Source organism: Rhyacophila brunnea, unplaced genomic scaffold (genome assembly GCF_057557595.1).
Source record: "Rhyacophila brunnea isolate RB1 unplaced genomic scaffold, BYU_Rbru_1.0 scaffold_2, whole genome shotgun sequence".
Classification (NCBI taxonomy): Eukaryota; Metazoa; Arthropoda; class Insecta; order Trichoptera; family Rhyacophilidae; genus Rhyacophila; species Rhyacophila brunnea.
Genome location: NW_028232859.1, coordinates 20903271 through 20930981, shown reverse-complemented (window position 1 = coordinate 20930981; position 27711 = coordinate 20903271). Strand labels below are relative to the sequence as shown.

The 27711-nt window shown below is 35.2% G+C and overlaps 1 protein-coding gene across 1 annotated transcript in view; it reads left to right on the top strand.

Moving 5' to 3' along the window:
- The window catches only part of LOC147072029 (insulin-like receptor), a 274285-nt gene that overhangs the window by 38495 nt on the left and 208079 nt on the right, over positions 1-27711 (top strand). The window lies entirely within an intron of this gene.

Here is a 27711-nt window from a genome sequence, read left to right as displayed (position 1 = left end):
ATCAGCTCACTGGTTTTATCGGGTTCGCGATATCTAATTTACTTCCGTGGCCCTTCGACGTCTTTTGTGGCCAGAAACGACACGTGCAAATTTGCGAATAATTAGTCTGATATTTTGTTAGTAGATAATGTATCCATACAACACATTTCTTAGATATTCGACTCATGAAAGGATGATAAAAAATACTGTATAAAAATGAGGCGGCATTTTGTCGCTGGCTAGGGGCGGCATTTTATCTAGGGACGTCACTGCTTCCATTTGAAATAAACTGTCATACCATACGTACCTATATGCACGAATGACTAAACTAAACTTTGACGATAATTTTAATCAAAGAAGTGTTTAATAAAATTTTGACTACACTGCAAATCATTTTATGAAATATTCTTTATGAAAGATCTTTTATAGTGCGACAGTCTTACGTAATATCAATAATTAATTAATCAATATATTATTCAAAGAAAATATAAAAAGTATTTATTGCTGATATTTTGAGAAATCAGTTGTGTAGATAGGATATTTCACCAATATAAGCGAAACGACAGAAATATGCTTTTTTAAAATAATATGACAGGAGAATTAATATGTCCCACGTTTACACTATGAAAACTAACCACCTAGCTATCTAAGCGCCCTACACTGGAAGATTACCACATATGTACATAGGCACTGGCGTAATAATGCCTACTCGTCTTATCGCCTTCGTGCATTATAATCAATGTATGTAGATACCTATTCAAATGGCTTAGCCTCGCCGACGCCACGATGGCGTGGTAACTTGTAGCAGAACATAATGCCTGCATTTTTTTCTGGAATAATTCGTACGTATATTGCGGACGTGGATACTTTCCCGGAAAATTTTGCCGCAAGCGAATAAATTTATGATAAGGTAATAACTAGGTACTATTCTATTATGTAACAGGGTTGAGTAGTGTTGTAGAGAAAGTATTATATCTATGGTTTCTGCCTATTTCTTCTAAAATAATAATTTAATTTCTATAATGTCAACTGCGGTCAAGCCATAGTTGTATACCAAACATTTCATTTCGCATCATGTTGAATGTTTGGTTGTGTTATGTTATACCATCATAAATCGTCAGGTGTTCGAATTTAGAACTACGCTCATCACAGTATACAAAGTATTGAATGATATGTCAAATGTAAGCATGTGGCGCCCTCACTCAGCGGACAACTTATACTAGTGGATCTTAACTAGCCCCGGTAAACCTGCATAAAAAGAGAAGAAAATCTGTAAAACGTCAGTTGTATTGAGTATCTACTTATTTCAAGTCATTAATTAGTATCCATTGAATGAACTAGTCATTTCGCGATATAACTATATTGTAATAGTGATTAAAAAAAATAAGATCCCGTGGTGTAAATCTTTGTCTCAGTACTTCTATTGAATTCAATTCAGTTTATTTTTAACATATTGTGGACATTACAAATTATAAGTTTAAGACGTTTACAACCCGACATTATTATATAGAAGGAAAAAAGTAAGAAAAGCGATAAAAATAAAATATAAAAAGGGAACATAATATAAACACACGAAAGTAGTGAAAATTCAATTATACATATATAGAAGTTCAAAGAAGTCCGAGTTTGCTAAGGAGACCCTATTTTAAGAATTTGTAAAATAGCGTCCACCTAAACTCACCCTCACGCAAGTGGAATATATCAACACCCGAAGCAATTTCTTTGAACATAGTTATCGCCCTCCCAATTATTGGCATTACCAGTGGCAGGTTGGTTCGCGCACCTTGGTTGAATAAACAACTGATGCTCTCTATTTCTCAGGGACACACAAGTCAACACTGCCCATGGCAGAGTTCTCATTTATACCTCGTTTAAGTCGAATAAAATACGTAGCTAAATAAAGATCTCTTCTAAATTGCAGACTGCAGTATGTAAGCATACCCAAGAGAAAGTTAGTTGGATAAAGCCACGGATAGTATCCATACAACCTCAAGTAAAGGAGTCTCAAGAATTTATTTTGAACCCTCTCGACATTTAAGTTCAGTAAGAAATATCCACCATCATCCACAACTCAAGATATTATAATTAAAAAAAATATAAAATATGATGTAAGTAAATTCTGTTGATTTACCGCGCGAAAGAGAAAACAACCCGCTACAGCTACACGCTATTCCGGCTATTCCATACTCTTACCCCGTTTCACAACACAGCGAATATTATCGCACAACCGTTGTTCGCCGAGTGTACATGGAAAATAGTTACGGTTGAATTTATTCTCCTAGTTTTTAGATCTATTCTCTCTTCTTATTCTTTTTATATTATTTTTTCAACACTACAACAGGCAATGAAGCCTAAAGACAGTAGTGTAGTGAAACAGTGGAGAGTTTAGTAATAGAGGAGAAACAATCACAAACACCCAGGGTTTGAAAAAATCACATTAATATATTATTATTGAGACCTCATCGAGAATCGACTACTAGAGCCTACTGAAACACAACTATGTTTTCTCGAATTTATGTGTAACTTTCTCCTTAGCAATCCCCAAGCGCCCTCGTTTCGGATCCTGGGGGGGGGTGTCACTATGAATATCCTAAATCATTTTAAGTTAGATTGTACCGATAGGGGAGATCATACTATATTTATTTAGCTTTAAAATATATAAGTATAGGTATGAGAATTGGTTATCTCCATATAAAGTATTGGCCGCATCAACAAAAATGAAGAAATGATTAATTAAAGTCATCCGTCTTTTTTCATGCGGGTTGCGTGTGCTTTGACGAATGATCAGTATGATTTCACTATTTCATTTCAAATTATTTATGCTTGTTTTCTACATTTTGCTGTTAATTTATTCGTTTATCCGCTGTCTCTGGTTAACTATTTTTTGACGATATATACTGGAATTCTTCAAGTATCTTATCAGGGTTGTGGGTCAATTAACAACAGCCATGAAGGAATTTATTTCCACATTATTGTGCGTTTGATTTTTCGGTCGATCGATTTCTGACTAACCATATTTAAAATTTCCTGGACTTGGCTTGTTTTTCTTGAAATTGCCGTACCCACGTATTATCCGGATAATCGACGTCAAACGTATTACTTACTTACATAAGTAAAACAACGTCAAACAACCCCATAACATTTAATGTGAATGGTGTTATTCAACTTTCATTCTGCAAATAAACTAGAATGATAAATGGAAATTATTAGTAATTAACAAACGTGTAAGTTGTGCATCACTATTAATTAACATTTGGTCTATTTCTAGTCGGTTAACTGCGTATAATAAACATCAGGTCTATCGAGGCCATCAATGTAAACAAAATAATAAAATCTCATTGTTATTGGTCAAGTCTTTAAGGAAGCACACGCATGGCCAATCAATTTGCTATTAGGAATGCGTTGGGAACTCTTATAGTGTAGTTCCTATGAGTTTGCTATATTTAAGAGCCTGTTATTCAAACATTAACATTACTAGGTATTTACTATACTCGGTTCACACTTCCGAAACGGTCCTGGGCCCCCTGGCCCATCTAAATCTATGTTAATATTAGCGTTGCATTGTATCTTCAAAATCATTGGCTTAGCGAGGTTGAATGATAATAATATGATCTTTGGTTGCGCCGAAGAGGTGGTTTGATTTTGTCATTGACCATCGTATTGGACTGGGAATATCTTACCTGGGCAGGTGGCTGGCCGTTGATTTGTTTCGTATGCAACTAAGAATAATAGTAAATTAATCTCGATAATCGATCAAAACGTGACGTATTTTTTATGGTTACAAGTGCATGCATGTTCTCGCTAAATACTTTCTCGAGGTCAGGTATGTTTTATTTGCACGATAAAGGCATTTTTTTTCAATAAAATTATATATTTTTACCGATTGGGTAGGTATGTATAATTAATACCATTTCGTCTGCTTTCTTGCCTTTAGATTTCATACTATTTTCCAAAATAATAGCGCCTGTACACATGCTTGGTCACAAATATTGTGTATTTTAAACTATCGCGATAATAACCGTTTACATGTAAAAGTGCTGATTGTCTCGCCAATCTCATTCTTCAAGATTAAGCGAGACGCGATGTTGTCATTGTATGGTACTATTTGACAGGTCATGAAAATCGGTTAACCTCAAAATGAGTCTCTGCCCAGTGTACGTTTTTTAACGGCAGGTTCGCTAATATCGTTCTACTGCGCTTGGGCAGATATCGCACAGTCCAATTGTCGCGTGAAAATTCAGAAGCTTCTGCACTTTTTTAATCCATGCATGCAATTTGCATACGTGTGTTTGTTTACACGTACATTTTTTTGTCATCGCCGGGATAATACGTATCTACTGTCAGCAGTAAATCCGTGCACATGTAAACGGGGTATAATGTAATAAATTACCTACTTTTTAATTAGAATATGGATTTTGAATCTTGAAAAATCGAAATTATGCTTACTGTATTTAATTTGTTTTGATAATTGGACAAATGATTAATTCCATGCTTATTTATTGTAAAATGATTATATTGTATCTATGTGAAACCGTTTTATGTATTAAAAAAATCATGTAATAGACCTACAATATATCCATTTCGAAGATTGCCAAAAGTCGCAATTGTGTACCTATACTTCTCAAAGGGTCGCATAATAATCAAACACGCATTGCTAAAAATGCGGTCGACCGACTGTCGAGTATAATTCCCTCGGCGAGTGTGTTGCGGGGTCGGCAAACCGGCGGTACCCACGCGGGCCCCCGGAGCACCTCGCGGGCCCCCTACGCCCGTCCTGGCCCCTCCCCGCGGCCTCTTCCTATGACTTGGCGGCTTCTCTTCTCTTGCCGCGCTCCGGTAAACATGTTTTTCATATTCGCCGAGTCGAACTTCTAGCCGCGGCGTGTCAATGCTCTCGCGGGCCTTTTTCGCGGGCGATTTAAGCAACCCCAATAATTGTGGTTATTTTATACAGCTGTATTCTCGTTGCACGCTCATTGGATATTGTGATACCGTACAACCAACGATCTGTGAGCGATCTATGTATCGTTAGAAGTTAGATATTTGCATAAAATAGTCAGTTTCGTTTGGCCAGCCGTGCCGGTTAGTTTTTGCGATGACATTTTCTCTCACCGTTTCTCACGCACAATTAATTAGTAGGTACCGGGAGCACAGAATTAATGGGAACTGAACTACCTAACGGGTGTGGAGTAACAGGTAACCGATGTCGAGTGTGGAAGAATATGTGTCACGAACACGTTATTCTAAGCTTGTCATTCGTTCTGACGACTTTCTGACGCTTATTCAATATTGGTGTATTTTAAGGTTACAACACACACTATTGCACCTCTATAATGTGTATTTAATTTTCGTAGGACACTCACTCTTTCAAACCCCTGCTTCAAAATGTAAGTAGTGTATTGGGGTATACCTATCTGAATTCTATTTATTAATCTGTTCTGTGCTAGATACCTACGTGCACTATAAATAACGTTTCATACAATGATATCCATATCACAGTTTTTGTTCTAATACTTATTTTTTTTGATCAGGCTAGATCCACATAATGCGTAATTATCAACTAAACAGTTCGTAAGGAACTGACCGTGGTTTGGTTAATTATGTGGAATAATATTTTGCTATGGTTTATTTGATGATTATAATATTAGAGAATTGGCAGATGATTAAGGCCATGCATTAGTTGAGGCACGGTCTAAAAAGATCGTTGCTAGGCGATGTGCGGATTGCGGGTCGCGGGTGAAAATGACGCCTGTCAAACGAAATATTATTTCTCATATAAATCCAACATACGTCCATTTTATGTTCTGTTTATTATTCTATTAGTATCAATAATAATATATTCATTGACATGTTTGCTTTTTAAAGTAAATGGGTAAAGTTTTTAGTCATCTTTACACGATTTTAGAATTAATTGGCCCGTCGCCATCACCCAGCAAAGTGACGTGCGTCCGAAACCACGTTCTCTCAAGGAATGCGAAGCAAGTACAAATTTTCGTCGCGCGTACAGTTGAACATTATTTGGCGTTTCACTGATGCGTCACCTTAATATTATGCGCCACACTCTCGAAAGTCTAACTATAGCCATAACAATTAGCCAAGACAATAAATTGGGACAAGATCATACTTCTCTGTTTCTTTCAGCCAAAAATACTATTAAATGTTCAAATTAGATACATAGATATTATAGATAGAGATAAGACGCTTAAAATATTATATACTAGAAGTAGGTGCCTAACAGTAAATAAATATTTAGATACTCAGTGGATATGACGTATAGTTATTGACGATATTAGTTACAATGTTGATTATATTATGATTTCTCATTACGATTTACGGTACTTCTGTCTTATTGTATCGCATTTGAAACGAACTGCCAAATTTGATATTACAAATAGATACAAACTATAATTACCTATCTGATAAAAATGGGAAAAATATATGATACAGACAATCTATTAAATTGTACACTCGTATGAAGTAGGAAGTCAAGCATCCTATCTGTGTCCACATTTAAAAAAAATGCCATCTTCCAGATAACTACCCTTGTTTTATCGTAACTATATAATTCGTACTTCGTGCTTTGGCATCTTTTTCACTTCATCTGAATTCAATGCGTTTCATACCACGAAAGCAAACACACAATTGGTAATTTCATAACTGCCGTGCAATAAAATATTATAATTGAACAAAATATTCTTGAATTCTCATAGTTTTTTTTTAAATTTTAAGTAGGTAGTTAAGTAATTACTGCTACCGAATTATAATCTATCATAAGATTATTAAATTCGTTTATTGTAAGTATCTTTTTAAGAGATTTAAGAGTAAATTTAGCCGTATTTAATTAATTCATGATAACGCTTTTTATTAGTTCGTTTATTGTATATTTTTACTTTTCTATGGGGTTATCCTTAATTGAATCATTTTACGTTTTTTGTACATGATCATGTTCTTATTTTCTAATTGAGCCTTGTTTTAATTTAAATAATTTAGTAGGATTTGTATTTCTTTGCAAATGACTGCATTACCAAATCCGGTAAATACCAACCTAGATAGTGTTATTCAATTTACATTACAATAAACTATTAAAGGGTTCTGTAGTTTCATTATAATATTGTAATGTAGTGTTTGTTAGGTATGCCACAATATGTACGATATTAATACATAATACAGATGTCTTATTTTTTGCTGATATCTAAATAAATATTGATTTTGCATAACTAGGAAAATTTGCGCACACTATTCATACTGCACTCTTGTTTTAAACGGACATGGTAGTATTTATAAATTCTCAATGCCAGAATGCGTGTTGCATTGTACAAATATTAGCAAGTTTAGTGCTTCGAACAGGTGTTGAACGTTTGTTATTGCATTATAAATCAAATTAAACAGTATTAGAGCAATGCTTCTTACTTCCTATGATACAATGTTGTATGATTTAATTATGCAATAGCAAATTTAATTGCGTATTATATTTGCTTTACCAAGGTTCTGATCATAAGTTATTCAATCTTCGGCACACTGTGTATTTATTTATGTAGGTACTACGCAAAGGTTTTGAATATAAACTACATATAGATATCAAAATGGATATTTTGAAGACGTGTTTCCTACCCATTTTTTGGTCTGTTCCCCTCCCCCCCTTTTTTTCTAATATTTTCTATGCCCCCCTCATAATAACTGGCGAAAATAAATAAAAATAAACACTAAAATTTTACCGTTTATTTTTAAATTACAAATGGATGACGTGTAATCAAAATAATCGCCGTAATGTATTTTTAAAGGTACCTACTTAAGTATATAGATATTTATTTAAAGAATATAATAAATTGACGTTTCCTTAGTAAGTAGTTTTTATGTCTTGTGCTGTAATTCAGAAGTAACAACTAGAAAGTTGGCATACTTTGGCGACATCGTCTGGCATTCGGAGAGATTTCAACGTCTGCATTTTATAATTCAAGGGAATATTTCCGGTAAGTGAGGCCCTAGCTCCCCTATCAGAAGAAGAATGTCCTGGGTCAAGAATCTCAGAGACGGAGTTTAGTACTCCATCCATGTTTTAAGCAGCGACTGACAAAGAAAATATATCAAACATCATCGCCGACGTCAGGAAGCGGATATGGCGCAGAAACAAGTAGAAAAAAAAATAAACAAACAATCCCTCTATTCTCAACATCGAGATTTTGAGAGCAAATGAATGAATATCCCGACTAAATGTAGATACATGGTATGTTCAACAAGGTAAAACCTATGTGTGAAATGCAATAAAATATGAATTAGTCCTTTCCCAGAGCTGTAGGAAGAGTAGTCGCCATTTAACTATTTATCAAGAAATTATCTTTGTTTTGTTTCTGAATTTTATTTAAATATAATATTTTTATGAATTTAAATAGATTTCTGTAATGGTTCACTCATTGAATGTTGACGCAAATGTTCTGCTTAATAGAGGCACATAGCAGAAAAAGCTTGCATTTTAATACATTAATTATTTATAGTTTACATTTATGTGTTTTTATTAATCAATAATATGTATCTAAAAACATTAATGAGATACACGTTTTTCTTACGTCGTTTTCTTAAGGGCCCGCTGAAGAGCCCGCCGTTCAAATATAATTCAGTATAAAAAGGACCTCGGCGTTGTAACTACGTCAATTTAAATCGATCTTTTCGCAAAAATCACTAATCATCGGAGATTTTATTTCAAGAAATATTATTATTATTACTGATAATTTCTGCCGCGCGGAGAATTATTATTATTTTATGAACACCTGCGAGATGAAGCCGATCAGAAAACAGGGCTGTCAAAATAATATTAAGCATTTATATTTTTTAAATGTTAATTTCATCATGGTTTTTAATCAAACCTGTGCAAGTACGTACTGATAACTTGGGTGGATTTTGTAGCAAACATACTATTGATATATATACGGGTATATTATTATTATAACCCAATTCAAATTGAACATAGGTTGATACTCAAATACTATTATAGTATGTTTATGATTTCGAGAAAATAATACGATGGTATAATTAATCCATATCAATTATTTGAAAACATTACATTCGCACTTTGCACAAAATTACAAACACATTCGAAGTTTGCCGCACACGTACAGACCACGTGATATTTGTTTACGCAAAATCGTCGCTTTTCAAAATGGCGAATTTGATTACCAGATTTTACTGCGATGAATCAGTATGTTCCTTTATGTCTTTTTTTATTCGTAGGTTTGTTTACTATGTACACCGAGAAATTTCCATTTATAAACTCGGAAACGATTTTTATAGAAGAGTTTTGGAATATAATGCAACCAAAACTGGAAAAAATTCTATCATGGGTGTTGACTTCCTGAATTAGCTAACCCCAGGTCCATGCCACTACGTGAACCACAGTGGATATTAAGCCATTTCCACACTGGCAACAAGTTGCTGGCAACCTCATTAAATTTTACGATACTTACCATAATTGCTTAAGAAATTTTACAATAATTATCGTAAAATCTAACGAGGTTGCCAGCAAATTAACTTGTTGCCAGTGTGGACCCGGCATTAGATGCACAAAACTTAAATAATATATATTATAAATAAAAATTTAAAATTATAAATATATATTATGATTTATGTCTTCGACAGCCCTGATGAAATAAATGTGAAATATGAGTCGGATCAGTCACAGAGCAAATTTATTAACACAAACAACTTTGACACGACCTTTTTATATTAACTAGTAGACCAGATATTATGGACCACATGTTAAAAAATCATATTTTCAATTCTCAAGGCCATTTCTGTAGAACGTCCTCTTAAGAGGACGCTCTACAGAATCGGCCTTGAGAATTGAAAATATGATTTTTTTACATGTGGTCCATAATAACTGGTCTACTAGTTAATATAAAAAGGTTGCCGCCAATGTTTGTCTCAATAAACTCCCTACAAGTGAAGCTTGTGAAGTGAAGCTATGGGGTGACCAAAAAATAGTACTTTCTAATAAAATTTATTTTCTAATAAATTTACTAATAACATTTAATGTTACTAAATTCAATATGTTTATCAGTTCTTTGGTGGGAAGTATTGCAACTGATATGATGGATATGATAACTTTTTTGATTATGTGTTGGCCACGATATAAACTTAATAATATATTAATAACTTTTTAACCTGAAATTGTCCGACAACTAAACATACGAAGGATGTTGACATACATATCAACCTACATTTTTATTTCATGTGCTATCCAAAAAACATTACTAATGAATAGTGCTTATTTGTAATGTCTAGGACCTACTAATAATAGGTATTGTTTAATTCTAATGCATATTTTTTAAAACGTAGAATTTACTGTCTGCCTATAAAAAGAAAGTGACTTTTTATTGCCTGCGCAACTTCACTTTTATACTAGTGAAACAAGTGGTAGGTAAAGCCAATGGGCGAAATTATATATTATATTAAGAGTGCCTAAAAATAATTATTAACATACAGTCACTAGACACATTATTTTTTTATTAATCCATCGGACTGGCGGGCATATAAAAAATGACTATAAAAAATGACTGTCGCTAGAAAAAGTGTCTGACAGGGCTGCCGACGCAATTAATTATATTGTACTTTTTAAATTTAATTTATAATATATTTTATTTAAGTTTTGTGCATCTAATGCCGGGTCCACACTGGCGCAAAACAATGTCGCACGACAACCTCGATAAATTTTACGATAATTATCATAATGGCTTAAAATTTTTTACGATAATTATCATACTTATCGTAAAATTTAACGAGGTTGCCGGCAACATGTTGCCAATTTGGACCCGGCATAATATCCACTGTGGTTCACGTAGTGGCATGTACCTGTTTTTCTGGGGTCAACTAATTCAAAAAGTAAACACCCATAATAGAATTTTTCCAGTTTTGGTTGCATTATATTCCAACTCATTTCCGATATTATTAATGGAAATTTCTCGGTGTACATAGTAAACAAACCTACGAATAAAAAAGACAGTAAGGAACACAGTGATTCATCGCAGTAAAAACTGGCAACCAAAATGGATTATATAATATATTCCATCGTATTATTTTCTCGAAATCATAAAGATACTATAATAGTATTTGAGTATCAACCTATGTTCAATTTGAATTGGGTTATAATAATAATATACCCGTAGATATATCAGTAGTATGTTTGCCACGATATCCACCCAAGTTATCAGTATGTACTTGCACAGGTTTGATTAAAAACTATGATGAAATTAACATTTTACAAATATTATATTATTTTGACAGCCCTGTTTTCTGATCAGCGGACACGTGCAGGTGGTGTTTATCAAATAATAATGTAAGATTGTCCACAATAATAATAATGTAGAAGGTCGACAATAGTAATAATACTAATAATAATGTTTTTTTTTTAAATAAAATCTCCGATGATTAGTGATTTTTGCCAAAAGATCGATTTAAATTAACGTGCGTACGACGCCGAGGTCGATTTCATACTAAATTATATTTGAATACGGAGCTCTTCAGCCGCCCCTTAAGTCACCTTACAAATAAAACAACTTTATAAAATGTGTGTTCGTTAAAAGATCGCATCTCATCTCATTACATATCGTTTGATGGTTATTTTATTAGAATATTAAATTTAATTCTCTCAAAGGCGTCGAAATGATTTTTTTATTTAAATAATATTTATTTATATATTTTTTTAATGTTGTTAGCTTTATTACAATACTTTGAAATGTACATTACCAGTAACCAATCAAATTACAAGGTTCGTATACTGTCGCTATGCGCCTGTACTTAGCGCCCTTTTTGTGTTTATGTCACAAGACAGGCTTGCATACATTTTCCGGTGTCATGATAATCAGAAGAATCATTTTAGTGAGAATTGAAACGAGACTGTATTTTGGCATACTAACTACCGTGGCAATATTGCTATTGCTGTCTTCTTTCAACTTCCTCATCTCCGTGCCTTACCGATTCAATGGAGTTAGGTACTATGGTATGATTGTTATGAAATGCGGTCTCCTGGAATTTAATGATCCTTATTCAGGTGTCAGTGGTTTCACATACTGCTAATTTTCATTAAAACATTTATAGGTAGGTATATAAGTCATTTTCGAGTGTTAACAGTTGTTTTACTCTGTCACCATATCGAAATATAACGATAACTACAGAATGTGGGATTTAAGTCAAAAACCTTTGCTCGATAATTATTTTAGAAATTACAAAAACAAAAAATGACGAAGTTCTATATCCTTATTGCTATATCTTTTATTACAACCTAGTCATAATTGTTCGGTCATTTCAATCTGTGTTTGGTATCTAGGTACATACTCATAATAAACACTACTTGTTACATTATTTATTTTTCGAAGTCATTTGTTTGTCTTTAAAATCGTGAAGTCACTATGGAGCCACACACCTCGCGTACGCTCGGAATAATTAAGCCTAATTAGGCAAAATGCTCTCAAATTGAGTTGTATGTGTCTCCCACAGGTAAACAAGTTAGGTTAGGACAGGTTGAACGGGCCGTTGCCCTCTCGCGGGTCAACAAGTTGCTGCTATTGTTTTTTTCTTAAAAATAAATAGCCTTGTTATTGATGATGATCATTCTTTTTTAAGTATCGCCACCCAAACATTCAGAACGTCCATAGCAGCTTTGTTGTAATTCATAATATTTATAAACTACCGCAGCGGATCCCAAACTTCTGATATCGGTGAACGCGTATTTTATTTATAAGGAAACAAAACGTAGTCGTCCATTTCGAATGGTTTATTTTGGTAGGTACCGAGAATGTTATGAATTATCGAGATCTTGTTTCTCGAAAAATGGTTGATGAGATTCGTTCGAGAAAATTTCGCATTTGAATATAGGTGCCTATTAAGTTGTGTGTTGGTGACTGTGACTATGTCGGTGAGATCGTGATTTAATTAATTTATAGAACGTTAATTGATTAATAGATTAATAGAGGAAACGGGCAGCTCAGAAGACCTCTATAAACCGAATCGTCGGAACGGTAAAATTTCAATCGGCAACGATAAAAAAAATAATTCATCGATAGGAAAGATAAAAAAAAGTAATGGTGGTTTTTACACGTGTTCTTGAAAATTCTCAAGAAATCAAAACCCCTTTGCGTCATTTTGCTGTCTTCAAGAGTCAAGATTATCCGACATGACCGGCTTTAATATTAGCATAGTATATATTATCACTAAGTATACATATTATGAAGGATTTTAGTAACCAATCTCAGGCACATCGAGATTCAATCTACTGGGTTTGGTTTAAATTATGATGAAATAATAGTACCTTATATGTATTATCTTCCCTCCCTCACTGGTTTTTGGTTTATATTGCTAATTTAATCGTTATGACAAAATATTCTGACTGCTTTTTTAATATGGTTTGTTGTGTTTAAACTGAAGACAAAAACTACAAAAATAGTTGTGGCTGGAAGAGTCCTTATATATATATATATATTTTTTTTTTTAATAACACGTTTGTAAAAAATATAAATAGTCATGTGAATATGAATAATGGTCGATATCCGTGCATTACAAGTTATTCATAATTAAATTCAAACTTGAATAAATAATTTACGTACTTGGTGGAATAATTTAAGTTATGCTGTTTATTGGTATACATTTATTACTTATTGATTGTTAGTTATTTGTTCAGTACTTATCAATAATTGTTGTAAATAATATTCTGTAAGCAGTGTAAGCACACTTACCAATATTAATGCTTCATACATACTTGTATCATCATCATCATCATCAGCCTGAATCTATCCACTGCTGGATGAAGGTCTCTTCAAGTTGCTTCCACTTCTCTCGGTCCTGTGCATTGCGTTGCCACGTACTTCCGCAGAACTTTATCATTTCATCGATCCAGCGGCCTCTAGGTCTACCTTGTGGACATTTTGTACTTCTTGGATACCACTGGATGACTAGATTTGTCCAACGATTGTCTCTTCTTCAAGCTATGTGTCCAGCCCATCTCCATTTAAGGCTTTTAATAAACTCTATTACATCGCAAACCCTTGTCTGCTTTCTTATCCACTCATTCCTCTTTTTGTCCTTTCGCGTTATGCCCAGCATGCACCTCTCCATACCACGTTGTGCTACTCTAAGTTTCTGGATCTCTCTTTTACTTAGCGTCCATGTTTCACACGCATATGTCATCACGGGAAGCACACACTGGTTGAACACTTTGCGCTTTAGGCACAGTGGAAGGTCACTTTTGAAGATATTATTCAGGCGGCCAAAAGCACTCCAGCCTAGCTTTACTCTGCGAACAATTTCATCAAATATACATCCATCTATAGACACTTGTTGTCCCAGATAGATGTAGCTTTTCATCTGTTCGAGCTGAGTGCCATTGATGAGGATCTCTTTTTGGCGCAGATGACTCAGGTATTCTCCATTTATGGGGATCCCTTTGTCATTCCAGTCAAGTTGCCTGAATAAGTCTTCAAGGGTAGCTGTAAATAGTTAAGGTGAGATTGTATCACCTTGTTGGACTCCTTTGCTGATGGGAAATCTGCGCGATGGTTTATGGAGATTTACAGATGCTGTTGCGCTACTGTATATATTATTGAAAATATTTATATAGCGCCCAGGGATTCCTTCTTTTCTGAGTGCGTCGAGTATTGAACATTTCTTTATCGAATCAAACGCCTTCTCATAGTCTATAAAACCCATGCATAGTGGCAGTTTGTATTCCTGGTACCGCTCTATGATTTCTGTGACGACTTGGATATGGTCCATAGTGCTGTATCCTCCTCTAAATCCGGCTTGTTCTCTCGGTTGGTTCTCGTCTAGTACATTTTGCAGACGGTTTGAGAGAATTTTTGTGAACGTCTTGTAGAGAATAGGGAGTAGACTTATTGGACGATAATTTGCTAGGTCTTCTCTGTCACCTTTTTTGTGAAGAATGACAATGCTGGCATTTTTCCATACCTCTGGGACATCCTCTTTGCATATGCAGGCTGTGAACAATTGTGCAAGTACTTCATTTGCATCCTTTCCTGCTTTTTTGAGGATATCTATCGTTAAACCGTCTTCCCCGGGGGCTTTCCCACTTTTCATGTAATTTAAAGCATGGGTTACTTCCCAGGATGTGATTTCGGGAGTATGGTCTTCCGAATTTGCATTTCTCTGAAGATCTAAGTCTATAGTCGTATTGTCAGTATCATCACTGTAGAGATCGCTGTAGAACTCTTCAACTCGGCTTAACAAGTTTTCCCAATTTCTGACGATAGAACCATCTTTTGCTTTTAGTGCTGTGATTTGACGTTTTCCTATCGACAAACATTGCTTGTTTTTGTTTAAACTTCTGCCTGCTTTCACAATTGCTTGTATGAGGTTTACATTGAATTTACGAAGGTCTTCTCTTATCTTCCTTCGGAGGGTTTTGCAAAGTGATGAAAACTCCATATCGTTTTGTGCCTGTCTATCGCTCTTGGTTTTCCTTCTCTGCTCCATAAGATTCAATGTTGCCTTCGAAAGCTTGGTGGAAGGTGTAACTTCCGAGCTTTTTACGCCTGTTTTTTCTGCACATTGTAGAACATACTTGTATATTATTTGTATTTATGAGTGACGTGTGTGCATACTAAACTTATGCTTACGTGTATAAAAATATAATTGAATGACAAAGTAGATAGTGATTATATTTGCTTTTAAAAATATTTATTGCAATCAATCAATATTGTTATGTTATTGTTGTGGTTGTGTTTTAAGTATTCATTATTTTTTTTATAATACGGCCATTTTAATCACACGGATGACGCATAATAATTGCATGAAATTACATTGATATTTATTTGTTCAGTGACAACTCCATAACTTTACCCAAATTGTAATTAATTCATTTTACACCTAATCATTTCGTTATCACACTTATCACATAGGTATGTATAACATTTTTCAACTCACATTAATTATTTGACCATCTTTTGAATCCACACACCTAACATAAACACTTTACCACATTATCTCTTAAGGCTATACCTTAGCTGAAGCATGGTCTAAAGATCGTAACTGTCTTATAGGCCATCCATGGACTGAAACCGTATGCGGTTTCGAACCGTGTGCCATACTTAACTTATCTTTTCTGTTCATGGAAATATATTTTCACAAAGTATATTATAAGCATAATATGATCGTATCCGTTTATACCATACACTTCCACTTTTAATTTTACAAATTTAGTGAAAATATAATATTTTCATGAACAAAAATCATAAGTTTAGTATAGCACATGGATCTAAACCGCATACGGTTTCAGTCCATGGATGGCCTCTTAGACTATAGAACCATCTAGACGCCACCCATTCCATTGCTAAATGAAGCTGCGTGCCTTGCGTTTGGTTTGTGGGCGAGCGAACGCATTCGTATACAAATGTTTGAGACCATAGACCATTTCGCTAGTGCTCGCCCAAAGTGCTCGCACTAGACGCTCAGAATTAAAATATAAATTTCTATTTTTTTTACGTTATATAGTATTTTTAAGCGGTCAAAATGCAACCAAAGGTAAAGATATCCATAATTTAAGTTATTTTAAAGAAACACTAGGTCACTTGATGTTAAAATATATAATAATATACAAATAAATCATAATATACATACAAAACATTAAAAAAATATACATACATATACGAACATGTATCAACTTACCTAAGAAACGTAATACCATCTTCATGCTTATCAGTACGGCTACAGCATTTTAATACAACACACAGAACCATCTTTTCTACTTAATTAACTAAAAATATTTACCACTGACTTTATGTTTAACACAAAAATAGCAATTTTAGCAACACGGTTATCGACGCTTAGTTAAGCAATAAAGTAAGATTTGGCGGCGACACCATAGCAAACCATCTCCCACATCTGTAAACCTTTTATCTTACTCTAGCGCATGTCGCAGAGATTATAAGCGTGCCGAATACTTTCTCACTCGCACTTATTCATCGTTTTTGTTCAGGCCTTGATAGATACATCGTAACTATGCTACGCGCTAATGACTTTGATGCTTGTGCTAATGACTTTGATGCTTGTGCTAATGACGAGTGCCGAACGGAAGATAAATTGTCATAAAAATTCAACATGCGTCCATTTAGTGTTATGTTTATTATTATATTAGTAATAGATACTAATAATATATTCATTGACATGTTTTCTTTTTCGAGTACAGGCGTAACGTTTTTTAGTCATCTTTCCACGATATAAGAATATATTCTTACAACGCCATCACAAAAAAAATCGACGTGCTCTCACCTCGAATGCCGCTCGGCGATTGGTGACGAATGGGAAATTTCGTCCCACCTATTCTTGAAAATTATTTTCCGTTTACTTATGTATGCTTTTAAAGAATGACGTTTACGCAACACATCGATGTACCCAATCTAGTAAAAAATATTCAATACAATATATTATTATGTTGTGTCTATCAAGAAGTCCGCAGCTTTGGAGTGTGTTTTCTCGGTCATTGAATACATTTGGTCGGATGACCGAGGCCGTATGCAGGACTCTACGGTACGGGCGCTACTATACTGCAAATTGAACTTATTTTAGCATACATTACACGCATAGATTAAAAATATAACTATTACATGCATTTTTTTTATGTACAATTATATACAATGTTGTCTAAATTTGTTTCTTTGCCCTATCTCGCGTTCCTGTCCCGGTTTAGAGTTTCATAATCATGGTAAGCCTAAGCATAAGGAATGTCTTAATTTTGTTATCCCCAGTCGGTCAGTGTTTATCTATAACGTCTCAAAGATGATGGATACATTAAAGATTGGAGGTTCTGATGAGTAATATAATAATAATTTATTATATATTATGTAATATATACCTACGAATGTTAATATTGGCGATTTCTTCGGAGATAGGTACGAATTAGGTGTGATTCGGTAACCGTATGCAATTTAAAAAAAAAAGCGTTGCATTCGAAGCACAAGCCGCCGCCTACACAGTTTACATTCCACGCTGATTACTTGTCCCACTCGACTACGCTGTCACTGGACATGTAATTTGGTCTAAAAACGATTAGGTATATTTATACGCTCACCAAGGTCAGAGGATATCTCTGGTGTTATCGGTTCGCCTGTTTGGAAAGGGAGGGCTGAGAGTTAGCGGGCGGACGGCCAAAGAAGCAAAACACAGCGAATAATATCGCTTTATTTCGTGGCGCGATCACACGATTATCGATCGCCAGAGTGTGGACACCGTATGGCTGCGGCCCCTGCCAAGATTCGCTATTGTAATCTCGCTTGGTTCTCTTTGGTGAATGCGTATTTTTTGAAACACAATATAATAATAAATGTATTATTCGTGAGACCTTATATGGATAGAAAAAGAAACTCTATCGGGGGTCAGCTTAAGACATATTAATTCTGTCAGGGTATGGGAAACACAATTTGCATAGACTTTAGTAGGTAGGTGCCGGTAACGAATACTATACTAAATTATTGTGAACTTACCTTGATTAATTTGAAAGAAATAATTTATTTACGAACATTTAACATTATCAAATCAGTGCTACATAATATGATGTAAATTGATTTATTAGTCCGTATTTCCATTAGACGCAGCGCACGAAAATAGCGACATGTCTATAATATGATTTCTTTGGGGAAAAGCCCCTTCTATGACATTATTAGGGCTTAATCCACCCGTTTAAAATGTACATATGAAAAGCTACCACGGCGTCTAGTGGTTAAATAGAAAACAATATGTAGAATTCCTTTCGTGACCTGTGAGGGAAACAGTAATCGTTCGTTCATAAAACGAAAGTGACAATTTGGGGGGTTTATATAACATAACGGCTTACGCAATATGTGGGATTATTTGTTTTTTTCCAGTCATCGACGTCTTGGTTTTGGGATTTTGTGACTTGTTTATTTTAGATAATTTACTTCATTATCTAATAATAATATATTCTGTACCAACAGATTTAGTACTAGTAGGCATCAGATGCCACGGATAAAAAATTCACATTTTACGAATCTACATCGATGATTAGGTATACTTAGTAATATTTCTTACTACCCAATTTGCACTTCTATGATGCAGCCAGCACATTTTTCTTTAGAATATTATCAGCTACATACTCGTATAATATATTGAGTATTCGCCATTAGGCATATTATTGCTGTACGCACACGTCACCTCAATAATATGTATTATTAATTTATTCATCATATCGATTGAATTAATCAGCGTTCGTAGGCAACTCAGAAGCAAGAAAGTTAATTTAGATCTTGTTTGCCGTATGCACTTTGCAATGTGTCAGATAAGATCGCTGACGGCCGCTGCGGTGTCCGGGTGAAGAAGGAGGTGGTAGGCGGTTCTCAAGGTCGCCTCTCTTCATGGCTGGTGCAACTTTTTCCACCTCTCACTCGCCGCCTCCAATAAACACTGCACTCGTCCTACTTTATTCGCAGTGGAATGCATTTTTTTCATTTCTTTATTACCTTGCATGGTGGGTTCAGCTTATGATACCATTTTCATTCTACTATACATACATAGATATTCTTACAATGCATTCATTTACAGATATTTTATCCACGTCAACTGGAGGGGCTTAGCGTTTATGTACGGTGTAGGTAGGTACATACGCCACGCGGTCGCAGTATTTTTGTTTTTTTACGTAAACGATGTAAAATAATCATTTAAGTAGGTATGTTTTGATGTTTTCCGGATTCCCTCAGAGTCGTCAGTACCTATCAATTAAACAGAAACTTATATCAACACACATACTTGTCATTGTATTCGGCGTACAAGTTATCGGTATTTATTGGCGTGCTGAGGATTAAATAACCTAATCTGTTCAATGTAATATAATGTATAGGTAACACAAATATACATATAACATAACGCCATGGAAGGCGGCAGTGCATATCCACGGCTGTACGTACATGACGGGTGGTGATGGGAACCTAGGAAGTATAGTATAGTACATATTGTAATTTTTTCCTCGAGCTCAAGCATGGCCGTTCGAAACTAACCATCGCTATCTACAGTTTTTAGTCTTAGTTGAAAACAAAAACGCATGACTGACAAAGTTTAGTGTGCACTATTTATGTCGGATCTTAAAAGTATACCTCCATCCTTCACCACTGCTGGTCGGTAAAATGTCGGCTTCAAATCCCTGGTTTGGCACGATCACATGTCGTTTTTAATGTGTGTTTGGACCCGGAGAATGGACCTCATGGGTAGAGCAGTAGTGGCTAACATCCATTTCTTGTTAAACAAAAACTGTTACCGAATAACTTCGTGAGGCGGACAAGAAACGTCAGATTATAAGGCCAAATTAAAAAAAAACTTACAACTATAATAAAACATAATTTACAAATATATTTTTTATAAGGAACGTGTATCTTAGAGTAGGTATGAATTGCTGTGTACTGATTATATACCAATATGTAATTAAAGTATGTACCTTATACTAAACACAAATCGACTGCTTAAGTTGCAAACCAGCTAAATGCATTTTGACGGCGTTTTATAAAGCATGTTTTCTATGCTCACACAAAATTTCAAATTCCTAAACCTTATAAATTGCACTAAAAAACTGCAGGTGCCAAATTTCCAATACTTAATATCATAACTGGAACAACTTCGCTCTTTATATAAGTTTTCTTTATAAAAGGGAACCTGAAATATTGCATTAATTCATAGTGCAGCTTATTTTTTTTGTAAAAAAAAATATTCCAAGTGTATTTTTGGAATTGTTAAATTCCGCTCAATAGTTAAATTATTAAGTTTTTTCTCCTTCCTGAACAATTTGTCAACATTTGCAGATTAAGCAGTCGAAATGCATTTATTATTTTTATTTGCACATAGGTAGGTACATAGTACATTCGGCGATCATTAATGTGCATTGTGTGTTCGGGTTCCTCCTTTCCTCGCGGTATTTTCGATATGATAACGCTTTGCGATGCGATGCCTGCGTTATGGGACCTTGAACACTCGAAATAACACTGATTCCAAAATAACGTTCTGAAAACATAAGATCGAACGGTACTACTACACGACATAAGAGTGCTAACAATCTATTCACAATTAGATTAGAATTCAGATTTCGTACGGCACCTAAGGTGGAATAGGCAAAGAATTGCAGAGGCTGCACTTCTACAGACACATTTGGGTGAATTACGCAGTCGTGCGTGCATATTTTTGTACACACTTTAATGTACCTCAGCGTACGCACAAACCCAACGGTTAACCCAATCTTTAGATACAATTAAAGATTTGGGTTGGGACAAGAGAATACCTGCAACAGTACATTTTTGTCTTAGAATGTCTGCCAATGGATCCAAAGTGTATCACCATCTTTGGGAGCTACAGCAAATAAAGTCGAGGGCAGACAGAGAAACCCTCGACGGCAGACAGAGTGTTTGCTATGCTATGTTGCGCTGCGTTATGCCGTGTCCACACTGGCAACAAGTTGCTGGCAACCTCATAAAATTTTACGATAATTATCATAATTATCGTAAAATCTAACGAAGTTACCAGTGTGGACCCGGCATTACAGACAGCTGGACAGATAATTCAAGCCGAATAGGTATAGGTATAATGTAATTTTATGAGTAATTGATTTGTATAATTTTTGTATAATCGAAAACTTGTAACTAAACTCAGTGGCTGTGATTGTTGAAAATGATGATTGTTTCATATTAAAATACATGGTAAATTGATTTGAACGAAATATACATACAGTCGAAAATTTTCATTTGCAACCGGTCACCTCATTGCATGATTAGAACATAATCAATAATTAGCACTACCATAGTAACACGCAATTCAGTGCCCCGGCCTATCTATAGTCGACCTTGGGTGCCACTGTAAATAATGGATGATTCCCGTTTACTTACATGTTAACGCCAAGTGAACAAACCCCATTAACTCAACATTTTCAAGAACTTACTGTTATCTGATTTTAGATATCACGTAAATATCGCCAGTTCACTAAATTACGCCCAGACGCACTTGCAAATCCTCTCGAATGGGATATAGTCATACATAAAAACTAGGCGCAATGTTGCTACTTTCTTTCGTGAGGAATTGGCGAGACCATGCCGGGACAGTGGCACCACACGGCTGGCTGAAATGAATGAAAAATCAGCTCCCGCACATGCGATGGTGCCTCGTGTCGGGTGAAATTTGTTGCTTGCGACAGACATCAGTTGCTTTTTTCAAACTAAAATGTCGCATTTAACGTGTGTCCGGAGGTATATTAAATTAGTGCGTATGTTTTGTGAATAACAACAAAATCACATCGACATACATATTCGACGTGTTGCGGTAGGGGTGAGTGAAGTTTAGGTGCGTAAACCCGGCTAATATTCAGAGAATATTCTTGATAATATACTTATAGATGAATACATATTAGGTACTAGATAGTTTTAAAGGTATTTATTACATCTAATATCGATTGTAGAATGGAACATTCATGTAATGTTGATACAATTGATCTGGACTACGAATATAATATAGCCGTTTAGTAGGTGCAACGTGCAACCAAATTAAAGTATTTTAAAATGTACTATTCAGTCTCAAGACTCTAACTAAGTATGGAATAAGGCAATTTTAGAAATTTTAGTTTGTAAGTAAGGCCACTCGGTAAACGATGTTAATATGTACATACGTTCACACGTCAACCGGACGAGGGCACACGCGATATTTGGGAGTTGCCGCATATTTAATGCGACAGCTGCCCGAATTTGAATAATCAGGAAAAGTCTCGGTTGAACCTTGAAGCTCATCATCCAGGTCGCCATGTTCCTGGGAGCTGTCAGAATCTCGCTGCGGTGCGTCCGTCAAGTGGCCGACATTTCCCGAGCGATCTGTGTCGTTTAAATGTCAGAGTTCGTATTTATGTAATTCATTTATTCCAATGTGTCGCGTATCTATTTTGCCTTGCTCCGATAATGCAAATTGATGTCAGATTTTAAAACACGGGAACGAATACAAATTCAAAATTGTTCCGGATTTACCTAATTTTATTTCGATGTACAGTAACATACGAGTAGCATGTAGATTTTTGAATACGCATGCTGTTTATTCGCTGCCTTCGAATCTACAGTGGGTCCTTGGATGAAAATTATATGAACAATGTACTTATTTTGTTTTATAGATTTTAAAGTTTATACCTACTTGTGTATCGATATTGCCCCATTTCTTATTTTATCATTTACCGTCAGTTGGTGACATCACTTATGTGATTATTTGTATATTAATGATCTCTATAAAGTCCAACTTTTCCACGAGCTTGTTGTTCGTGGCGCTATTGGCAAATGCCGTGGGAATAGTGAGTTTATAGTTCCATAATCCACAATTGTGACGGAAGCGTACTTCTACCGTATATATTCAATTATGCTCCATAGAGCAAGCGGTCATGACGCTGTGTCTCCAAGAATCCTGGTTGCGTATTTTTCCATCCTCCTATGTCAATTTAGCATTCCGTAACTCCACCGCTCCACCATCGCAGATGTGATGAGAGGATCCATTCTCTCACCGATTTGTTCCTGGAAAAGTTGTACCATTAAACATCCAGTATCCGAGCTCCTATAACAGATAGCTACATGGCAGGCCGGCAGGTTACAGTGGTCGTATACTAATTGTCGATTCTATGGTACCCATCAAAGAACATGAATTTATCGAAATGTACTTAAAATGATGACTTCATATTTTTATATTGCTGATCAGCAAACGTCTACTCACTTACCATTTTGTTTTCATACGCCTTATCTGTATTAAGTTTGTCCAGCCAGGAATCCCTTTCCCGTCAATGTCTGACCAGAACATTACGAAGACACTAGATTTTTTGGGAGTGATCAAATTGACGAAATTAATATCGAATTTTATTCGACTGTGTTTCTACACACTCCATCCGTCGCAGTCTAGGTTTCCCGTTACTCTTCTGGTCTGTCGGAGCCTATTCGGTGCTGGATGTTTTCAACATTTGGCATGATATGGCCGGCACAACGCAGTCGACCCACTTATAAGAGTGAGGTCAGGGCTTATAAAAATTGTGAATGTACCTTCCTCGCAACGTACCTCTTCCTTGCACACGACTCCGATGATCCTTCAACACCACTGAGCACAAACATAAGAGAAGTGGGGTTACCTTCTGGATGTGGATGTTGTTTTGATTGTGTGGTGGAGAAGATACGATTCCCGAGTATGGATAAATGTGGGATAAATTTAAACACGTGTTAAAGAATATGTCATTTCCAATATTTACAGCTCTAAAGGAAATAAAATGCACATTCAGTATTGGCACCTAATATTTGACGACATTCAACTGGCTTTGTGTTTCTTGCGTTTTAGTCATTAAGTCATAAATCAAATCTTCTAAGTCTCGGTCTATGGCAAGTAGCTTTCACATATTATATAATATCTTATTAATCTAAACTGTGAAAGATACGTCTCTCCTTCCCATAATTTTTTTTATAATGATCAGTATTAATTCGGACCCATAATTAAATATGGCGCATAATGATGGCTTTCTTTAGTTTTATTCAAGGCCATTCAATAGTATAGTTTTATTTTAGTTTTCTTTGGCTTTGGCTTTTTATCTGTGTCGTGTTAAGCGTAGTAGGATTTGTTTACTAGAGTAGGTATGTAATACTTACATTAAAAATTAATTATGTATTTTTATTTAACTTGTTTGAATAGAACCAGTTTTTTTTTCAATTTAAATCGCATGTCGAATGTACATCCTGAATTCTGATTCTGTCCACAATGTTTTGGTTTTTTAAATAAATAAGTGACTATTAAGTTGTTGAACTATGTCGTTTGAGGATTAATGCGTGATCCCAGGTATGTACCGATTTAATATAGGTAGTGTAAGCTAAAACTCACTATACTGACTTTACTAACAAATGATATGACACAAGTTCAGTGTCAGTAGTGGATGCAAGTTCATTGCCTCTTGTTTCATTTTACCGATGCGTCCGCAGATTATTGATGAAATTTTCGTTTACAATGTTTACATAAACAAATGCCACATCAAAATGCTTTCCCATTCATTATAAATTATTTTTGACGGCCAATCACACCTTTCAATTTCGATCCGAATATCACATTTCAATCCGAATATCAAAACATTTACTTACGTAAAAAAATACACAGTGTTATCCTGTTTCCGTCAGATTTTGCTAAAGTCGGATATTGTGGTCGCATTGTTGTCTTGCCATTGCGTTTGTCAACGATTGTGGTGTAAATGCAGTTGCAGGACGGTGCAATGGTAGTACATAATTATTATGTATTTAAAATTGTTATAAATAAGAAAGTTGCGAGTCAAAATATATTAATATCTATCTATAACGAGATCTATCGGACGATAAGTATAAAAATTCAAGATTTTAATGTATATTCTCATCATCAGCTGGGGTCGATCCACTGTTGGATGAAGGCCTCCCTAGCTCCCTCCATTCTTCTCGCTCCCTAGTTCTTCGCTGCCACGTACATTCACCCAACTACATTTTTTTAAGCTACGAAGTCTCAATTGAGTCTTATTTAGCTTTTCTTTAAAACATATACTGTTAATACATATTATTACAATAATTACTCATACAGTTATTACAATACAAATTTACAGGAGAGAAAAAAAAACAAAAACAATTTAAACTTGTAGGCCACACTCACTCAGAAACACTTGGATACACTGGAACGCCTTGATATTCGGCCGAGCCAAAAATATCGCAAGATCCAGTGGCAATTGGAGCTTTTGTTTACTTAGATCTTTTAGAAGCCGCTGTCTCTGGGTATCATACCGAGGACATTGCCAAACAACATGATTAACATCTTCAATCTCACTTCCGCACTGGCACCCAGGGTAATTTATTATACCCAAGCGAGCCAGGGATGAGGCAAGATTATAATGGTCCGCTCTACAGCGATTGATTGTGACAACTGTTTCCCTATTTAACATTTTATACCCAACTACATAATATATTATTATTCTGTGACTACAGACCACGGGATACTAATGGGATAAAGCACCAAGATCGGGTAAAAATATTACGCAATTTACATTAAATAATTGCTTTTTTGTTAGGTAGGTACTTTATTCAGCGGAACAATAATTTAACAAGTTCATTTATCTACGCAAACAAAGTTTAATATTAAAGCACATAGGTATTATTTGCTGTACAATTTACTGGTCAGGTCGCACTATATAAGAAATAGACGGAACGTTGTTCACCACTCATTAATGTATTACCGTCAAGGCCCCGTGGGGCTGACAGGGCTCTAGCGTGGGTGCCTAGGAGGGACCCGGCATGGCGATACCCCACAACTCTATAATTTCAAGTGAATGTATTAAAAAATACATAGGTGCAACCGCTAAAAATAACCTATCCTTAATTTTACCTCTAACACCACTTGGAAAATGCTACTGTAGAGAGTCACACTTAGCATAGGTAGAGGGGGCGCCAAAAATCCTAGTCTGGTAGCCCGCTTCAGAATGTGGGGGCCATGATTACTGTACTTGTTTAACTTTCTTCACAATGTGTTTCGTATTATATTGTATGTAATTTACTATATCATAATATAACGTAGGTAGGTATAGTTTTTTTGAACTATCGACGAAACATCGGCGACTAGTTTCATATTAATAACAACCAACAGGGTTTAATTTATTGTAACACAACAATGCGACACCTAGTGCGGTGTGGTGTGTCGTCAGTGGATGTGGTTGCATCGCTTGCGACTCCCCCTTTCTTTTCCGCTGCATTTCCACTGTGGTGACCATCTTTCACGTTTGGGAATTTATTGAATCATTTGAATTATATGTTCTATAACTTATAAAACCGCCCAAAAACAAATTATACAGAATGAATGTTTTGAAACAGCAAAAGTGTTCTTTTTATTATGAAAACATCAAGTTTGTCCTTTATTTCGAATATTGTACTATATTTTTGCCGTAGGTACCTACCCAAGAAAACATATGACAACGTAGAAATCTCACTGAGCCATCTAAAACTCTAAAATATTTACCTAATATACGAATTTTCATTTACATGCAGTGACAGTTTTAGGGACGTGGAAGCCTGACGAATAGACTGCTTTTTTAACCCCCCCACGATAACTAATTAAATAACAAACATGATTCATATCCTTCATTAGTTGCAGTGTTTTTATACTTTCTCGTAATATTTTATACGCTATTTGTGATATTATATGCGTGTATTTTAAGATCAGATACTAGATAATTTAATAATTGTATGACCGGTTTGAACTGTTTAGCGTTTCCCCTTTTAAATCTTCTGACGAATAGATTGGGTCGACATGTACATAATAAATACGTACCGAAAAAGTATTCGGTATGTGTACCTATTTTATCCGCCGTGCATCAATTTATTAAATTTACTAATGGTTAAGCAACTATTAAATTATTTAGGGTTTGTAATATTATCAACTATGTATTGATTTATATTTTTTTTCAATCTGTATTGTGCAATTTTCGTTTAAAATAAAATGCTATACAAATTTGATTATGGAACATGACTTTACCTTACTAATAATTAAGAATTTGATAGCTTGTCATTCTATTTTGATATATGTACTTGCTTGGCTATTGGCGTTACTTAAATTTAACGTATCTCGACAATTCTATGCATGTCGGCTTTGTCTGATTGTAACCCTAGTTGCAGTCGGGACCAAGCGATGCAGCCGCGGAATCGTGAAACGCGCATCATTCGGCAGCGCTGTGCTATTTTTGAT